Raw genomic sequence first — 7,674 nt, 5'->3', positions numbered from 1 at the left:
CCAGAGGCACCAAACGGCCGTCCCGGTGCACCGTGCCACGTACCTGCCGCATCACAGCCCACCCATAGGGTCAGCGCTGCGCACGGCCTCCAGTAAACTACAAACATCAGAAACTACTTGCAACTCCTGTATAGCGAACAAGGGCGGTTAATAAGTCGAGAGGGTCCATTGGTTTCGGGCCCAATGCGTGGCACTAGTTGATCTTAAATCACACATACAAATCTCGGTTCTTAGGGACGGTTCCAGTGAAACAACCCACTGTGTACTCCTACATGGCCTCTCATCGATACCTTTACTAAGACATGTTCAACATTTCACTCTCATTACCAACACAACCAACCAGACCTGACACAACTCTAAGCATAGTAGGCATAGCATGGTAGGAAACACAATCATGGCTCAATCAACTCCTACACATGCTAGTGCGTTTCATCTAGTTACTGTGGCAAAGACAGTCATGCAGAGGAAAAGGGTTCAACTACCGCAGCACACAGCAGTTTGAAACGTTGTTGTCTTAATGCAGTAAATGAGAGTAGGAGTGAGAAGATGGGATTGTATCGAGATAATCAATGGGGGGTCGCTTGCCTGACAGAGTGGTCAAGGGGTATTGTCCTTCAACTGGATACTCGTGAATATCCTCGAGAGCAGAACCTACCGTGGAGAACACACCGATAATACAATCAATACATGGCGATATGCAAAAATATGATGCATGCATATAACATGGCAAAATGAGTGTGTTGGGCTAATGCAACTACAACCAGAGGGGTTGAGTTATTTTGAACCGAAGGTTCTGTAAGTGTGTTACGTCGACTAGAGGGGGGTGATTAGGTGATTTTTACAAATTCGTCACTAAGGAATTTCAGGGTGAGGAAATTCCTAAGTCACGAACAAAAAGCAGCGGAATAAGTACTCAGGTATAAGCATAACAGAGCAATAGCACAGTCATCATGATGAAATGAAAGACAGACACAGACTCCAGAAAGTGTAAACACAGGATAAGCAGGCTGGAGATAATGTGACTTAAGAAATAGGACTGAGGAAATAGAGAAAGTATTCAGTCAAAGTCTTCAAATAGTAATGATCAGGTTCATCGACACATGAATGATGAAATGAAAGGGTTGAGGAAATAGAACTAGTAGGCTTGGTGAAGACAATGATTTGGTAGACCAGTTCCAACTGTTGTGGCAGTTGTACGTCTGGTTGGAGCGGCTGAGTATTTAAACTTGAGGACACACAATCCTCACCGTATTCTCCTTGAGCTAAGATCACACAAACCACACCCAACACTCGTGGTAAGTCTTCACAGGTGACTTCCAAACCTTCACATACTTGGTCACTCGGCAATCCACAATTCCTCTTGGATGCTCAGACCATGAAGCCTAACCGTCTGGAGGATACACAGTCCTCAAAGGTAACAAACGTCAGTTCCACGTGGGAACAATCTCTTCAGTGATGCTCAATCACTTTGGGTTTGTAGGTTTGGGTTTGGGATCTGGGTTTTCCTACTTGATGATTTTCGCTCAAAGTCCTCGGAGGATGGGATGCTCTCAATTGACAAGTGTTAGTTTCTCTCGGAGCAGCCAACCAGCTAGTGGTTGTAGGGGCGGCTATTTATAGCCTAGGGAGCAGCCCAACATGATAAGACATAAATGCCCTTCAGTGATATGACCGTTAGGTGGTAGGATATTTTAGACAGTTGGCGCGTAGCACAGCAACGGTTAGATTTGAGGTTCGTATTCCTCAGGGCTATCATGTTCCTCACTATGTAGGCAATCAGCACTGGCGAATTCCTAACTCCTCAGTCAGAACAAATTACTCAGAGACCAGAAGATCTTCGTCTCTGTTACTGAAGAAATTGACTGAACTGATATGAGATTTCCAATGGCTTCACTCGAAAGGATTGGGTAGGTGTAGGATTTTGAGATGAGCATCACTTGGAAATCAGTTTCCTTAGTATTACCTCGACCCCCTTTAACAGTACGGTATTTCCTATGACTCAAGAAAGAGAAAATGAAACTATGAAAACAAAAGTCTTCACGCTTCATAATCCTCGCATGAATATCCAAGTCTTCAAGTCACACCAATTTCATCACTTTCAAAGTATTTAGGAGAACCAAAGTCTTCAACTGAAGACATTCATTTTTAGGGGTCGACACTCATTGAATATATCAAACTCCTCATAGACTTGTAGAGCATGTGTACACTTAAAAACATATTAGTCCCTTAACCTATAAGTCTTCAATACACCAAAATCACTAAGGGGCACTAGATGCACTTACAATCTGCCCTTTTTTGGTGATTGATGACTATATAGGTTAAGTTTTCAATGCGGATAAACATATGAAATGAAACTAATCAATATTGAGGAATTTGATTGTAGGATATAGAAGAACTCCCCCTGAAGATGTGCATAGTGAGTAATTTGCTTTTGAAGCAATGCACATTTGAAGAGTGGAATCATGGAGATTTCCCCCTATATCTTGTAATTCATACACGCATTTAACATATTGAATGAAGAATTTGAAATGCATGATGAAATATGGTGAATGATGTGATTCAGCATGCGTGCATAGTATATATCAGGAAATAGCTTGCAGAAAAACAGAGCAAAAGTATCAAGTCACCACCGGACTTAAGTTTACAACTCAATCAACAAACACTTCAGAAGAGCGAGAGTTGCAACTTAACAAAAAAAACGCCCATATAGTTAGACCCGCTTGAAGACTAACTCAAATTTCTCCCCCTTTTTCATCAAATGCCCAAAAGGGACGAAAAATGAGGACTAACACCCCTGAAGAGTTTCATCACGAGGTTGATGGAGGAGCGCCAGCGATGTTGGGGTCGGTTGTTGGAGTAGGGCCTACCGCAGTGTCGTCAAAGTCTTCATTTTCATCGGTCTCGCACGATGAAGAATATGAGCTGGGCACCAAGGGAGGAACTTCGACTTTCTTGAATTTCTTCGCCGGAGGCTTAGACCAAATGAAGTCCTGCTTGAAGCCCATCTACTTGAGATCTTCATCACCGTAGAGATGAGTCAGAACAGCCCAGGTGCGATCAAAAACTTCATGGAGGTTGTAGTGGTTCTTCTTCACTGAATTATGTGTAGCAGTCATGTTGTGAAGAATTGAACCAAACTGACGCTTGATCCATTTATGGTTGCGATCAACCTTCTGATGAAGACTGAGGAGAAGCTCACGATCAGTCATCACCCTTGGAGTTATAGCTTGAGGACTTCGCTTTGATGCATTGGCGGCAGAATCATGAGTGGCAGAGTCATCATTGGTGGAATACGATGCAGCTTTGCGGAATTGTCCATCCAATGGACGAATGCCCTCATCAACAATTGCAGTGGCCTTGCCTTTTCATCAGCTAAGCAAAATGTCCACTTGAGGACTTCAATAGGGGGCAAGTAACTGCCATGGTTGAGTGTGTCAGCCTTGTAGTTGATTGAAGACCTTGATCTGAGGAATCTCATAATCCAGGGAGCGTAAGGCTTCAATTCAAAGGGAGATAGAGCAAATTTTGCCAGAGTCCTCATGAAGAAGTCATGGTAGTTTACTGGAATACCATGCATTATATTGAACAACAGATTCTTCATGATGCCAACAACTTTTCATCATTCAAGTCGTGGCCTTTGATAGGACTCAGTGTCTTGGTCAGAATGCGATAGACAGTCCGACGCACATATATCAATTCCTTCACGAGGAATTTGGTCCTTCAGGCTTGACCAGGCTTCAGTGGCTTCATCAACACTTGCATGAAGTGATCAGCCAGCTTAGGTCCATGATAGATAAGGCGCGCACCTTCAGGGGGAGGACTAACAGGCAGGGCATGAAGTAATTCAAAGGCCGGTGCTTTGAAGTGAGTGTTCTCTGTCATCCTGTCCAACACCCAAGAGTTCACATCGTCAGCATTTCCTTTGATGTGCAACATTGCATAGAACTGAAGAATGAGTTCTTCATTCCAATCACATATGTCGGTGCAGAAGTTGAGCAATCCAGCGTCATGAAGAACACTGAGGACTGGTGTTAAGCACAGCAGCGATTCCATGTCCACGTGAGGAATATGCGCATGATCGAAAATTTGTCCTTATTGAAAAGCAGTGAAGAATAGAAGTTTGCTTGGCTGGCAGTCCAGAAACGCTTCCTTCTAAGACGAGTAGAGTCATAAGGGTTGTAGTCAGTGAAGAACACATGCTCATGGAAGAATTTATCAGCCTTGAATTTTGGCGTCTTCGAGAATGGATTCTTCGGCTTCGGCTGAGGAGTATCAGACAATTGCAGCTCAACCTCAGGAATCTCAATCTCTGGAGCCGCAGGCTGAGGAATTTCAGTTTCTGCTTCAGTCAGCCTGGGTCTCCATTTCTTCGACAGCTTTGTCATCAGCACTAGTGGCTGCTATTTCTTCAGGAATGGAAGGGGCATTGTGAATTTCCTCATAGCCCATTTGAACTTCAGTAGGGACTGGGGACTGAGGAATTTGTTGAAGCGGTGTGAACAAAGGAGAGTTGGGGTGCTGACTTTCCCAAAAGTCATCGTTCATCACATGTGTGGTGCTTCCAATGTCCACATCTTCATCTTCTTCCATTTCTTCAATGCTTGCCTCTTCGGCTATGAACTGAGGCATTGGCGATGATACCTGAGGAGTTGAAGTGATTTTATCTACTTCAATTTCTTCATCCATCTGCTTAGCATCAGAAGGATTTTATTCATCAGATTCACTCAGAATGACATAGTCTTCACCAAAAGGAATGATTTCCTTTGATGGCATGCTTGAGAAGGAACAGCATCAATTGGATTCTCAAGTGAGCTTGTCAAAATCTTCGCCTTCTTGGGTGTAGAAGATTTTGAGGAAGCAGATGCTTTCCTTTTCTTCAGAGCAGCTCGCTCTACAGCCTTTGTTTTCTTTACTTCCAAAGTAGAAGGAAGAATTAGACTTGGTGTTGGCGTTGGTGCAGGAGGAGCAGAGGAAATTGGATCAATTTCTTCAGGCACAACTGATGCAGTTGTCCTGACTTGTTCAGCTTCTTCAGGCACAACTTCAGATGCTTCAGCTGGCCTGACTTGTTCTTTAGGCGCAACACTAGTGGTTTCCCTAGCAGTTTCTTCAGCGGCTGGAATTGCTTCATCAGCTCTGGTGCTTGTAGTTTCATCAGCAGCCTGATTTTCATCAGCGGTGCTGGCATGTTCTTCAGTTGGCTGAGCAGATGCTTCAGCCGGAGGATTTTCAATGTGCGAGGGGTCAGCAACATTGGAGGTGAGTCCTTTCGCCATTTTGACGAATCTGACTTTGGCTCCCAGCCATTCTGCCTTGTAGGTGTCAAATTCATCACTGAGCTTCTTGATCTCAGATTGCATCGCAATGAGTTGCTCAGGTGATAGCGTCATAACGTTGTCCTTCAAAAAGCGTTGTTTCTTGTACTGGGCTTTCTTCACAGTCCCGATCATATTTCCATTTTTCCTCATCGATGAAAGCCGTAAACATGTGACTTGGTCTAGGAGTGAGGTCTAGCTATGGCAAAGGAGTGTTTGGGTCTTTATGCCAAAGGTCAATGAAATCCAGGATCTTCTTCAGATCCAATAGAAGGGGCACAACACTTCCCTTGGCTCTAGCGGCCCATTGTTGTCTGTCTTTGATGATATTTGTCAATTCTTCATCATCAGCTTTGGCATCTGACGGTATTTGAAAGACTACCTGCTTCTTGTGAGGACTTGGTCTAGTGCCTCGTCCAGCAGTGGCCTTGGTCTTCACCAAGGTGGGGCCGGTTGAAGAAGGAGGAGCTGAAGAACTTGCAGAGGCTCCTGAGGCAATTGAAATGCATGTTGTCCTTTGGCAAGTGGCAAGATGCACAGCTGTCGAGGACTTTGTCGGAGGAGCTGAGGGTTTTGTTGCCCGAGGAACTGGAACAGCTTGAGGAACTTGCCATGAGGGCACTGGTGAGCTTGGTCGTGAGGGCATTGCTGAGGTTTGAGGTTTGCGGCAGGCTTCTTGGGCATAGCCTTCTTGCTTGTGGAAGCCTCAGCAGCGGCAGCAGCAGAATCTTCACTGAATTTCCCCACTTCTTCTTTGGCCTATTTGGCCAACTTGGCTTGCCACTTGGCCCATTCATCAGCATAATCCTCACCATGTTTGATGCTTGTGGGATCAGCTTTTCGGCCAGGTGCCAACGAAGGTCTTGGGCAAGGAGGGTTTAGAGTGAATTTCTTCATGTACTTTGGAGTAACATATATGTACTCCGTCCATTCCCGTGCCCATCTTTGTTCGATTTTATGAATGCGCACCTTGCCCTCATTCTTTGTTTCCTTCCCATGACTTGCCTCATCAGGCGTGCAGTACCCTGCATCAATGTCAGCAGGGATCTCAAAAGTAGTGTTGACTTCCAGTTTCTTTCCTCCCTTCTGAGGTATTTTGCCATCTGCCATTTTCTTCAGATGGGGAATTTGAACTATTGAGTTCTCTGAAGAAGTATGCAGCTTTTCTTCGAGGAATGCTGCAAATGAGTTAAGTTGATGAGAACCTAGTGATTCAGCAGCAGACATGTGTACATATGAGCAGAGTATAGGTGCAAAGAATTTGGAGAGGTCATATGTGTTCTCAGAAGTTTTTGCAAAACAGAGCAAGTTTGAGGAAATTGACCAGATATGTCTTGAAGAATTTCACTAAGCGTTCTTTGACTTAGGTTCTAGAGTTGTGTGGATTGTGAGATTCACACAATTGAGGAATCTTGAGGAAAAACATCACTTAGAGAAACATATCAAGAACAGATGATTGTGCGAGGTGTTTAGAGTGTGGAAGTTGAAGAATAAACACCTTTTGAAGATTTTATGAAAATCATCAGTATTAACAATGGTAGTAAAAGTAACTTTTAATTGCCCTTGATGAAGAACACGACGAATTGGGAGTGTAGATTTAGAAGTTCCTCAGTCCAGTCTTTCACGCCCTAACTTGGCATAGGAAGACGGCTACAGCGGCGGTGGAGAGAAGATGTCCGCGGCTGGCGCGAGTACAAGGACGACGAGGTCGAGTCAGTGAAGCTCTTCCTCACCAGCGACGATGAAGGTAGCGGTGGCGCTAGGGCTTGAGAGCTCGAGCAAGGGGAGTGAGATCGAGCGGGGTAAATGCAGTCTGAGGAGGGTGAGGCGTATTTATAGCCGCAGTGAAAAAACCGCTCGCCCGAGGAAAATGGACGAACGTGCCCCTGACCCTTCTCATCCTAGCGACATGTGTCACCCATGTACAGTGTGGTGGAGATCATGTAAGATCGTGGGTGAATAGATAACTCTTATCGTGCGATGTGTAACTGTTTGAGCGGCAAAAAGGCGAAAATTCAGATAAGAATATTTTAAAGTGTCATTCGCAATTTCTTCAGCTGACAAGGACACAGTGAGGATTTTGAACGGGTTTCAAATAGAACGCACATGAAGAATTTTTGAACAGACTGGGTTGAGTTTAGCATAGAGGGGGAAAGGGTCCGATCACATTCGCTTAGAAGAAGAGGCAACTTGAAGAATTAGCAATAAGTGAATGATGTCGAGGACATAAAAACTCAAGTATATATATAGTCAATGAAGAACAACGACAGAAAGAGTGAAGACAATGCAAAGTTGAAGAATTTGAAAACTGAGGAATTTCAAAAATGAAGATAAACTCAATTTGAAGATTTTCAACTTT

Source organism: Triticum aestivum, chromosome 5B (assembly GCF_018294505.1).
Source record: "Triticum aestivum cultivar Chinese Spring chromosome 5B, IWGSC CS RefSeq v2.1, whole genome shotgun sequence".
In the NCBI taxonomy this organism is placed as follows: Eukaryota; Viridiplantae; Streptophyta; class Magnoliopsida; order Poales; family Poaceae; genus Triticum; species Triticum aestivum.
Note: the sequence above shows the minus strand (reverse complement) of the source record.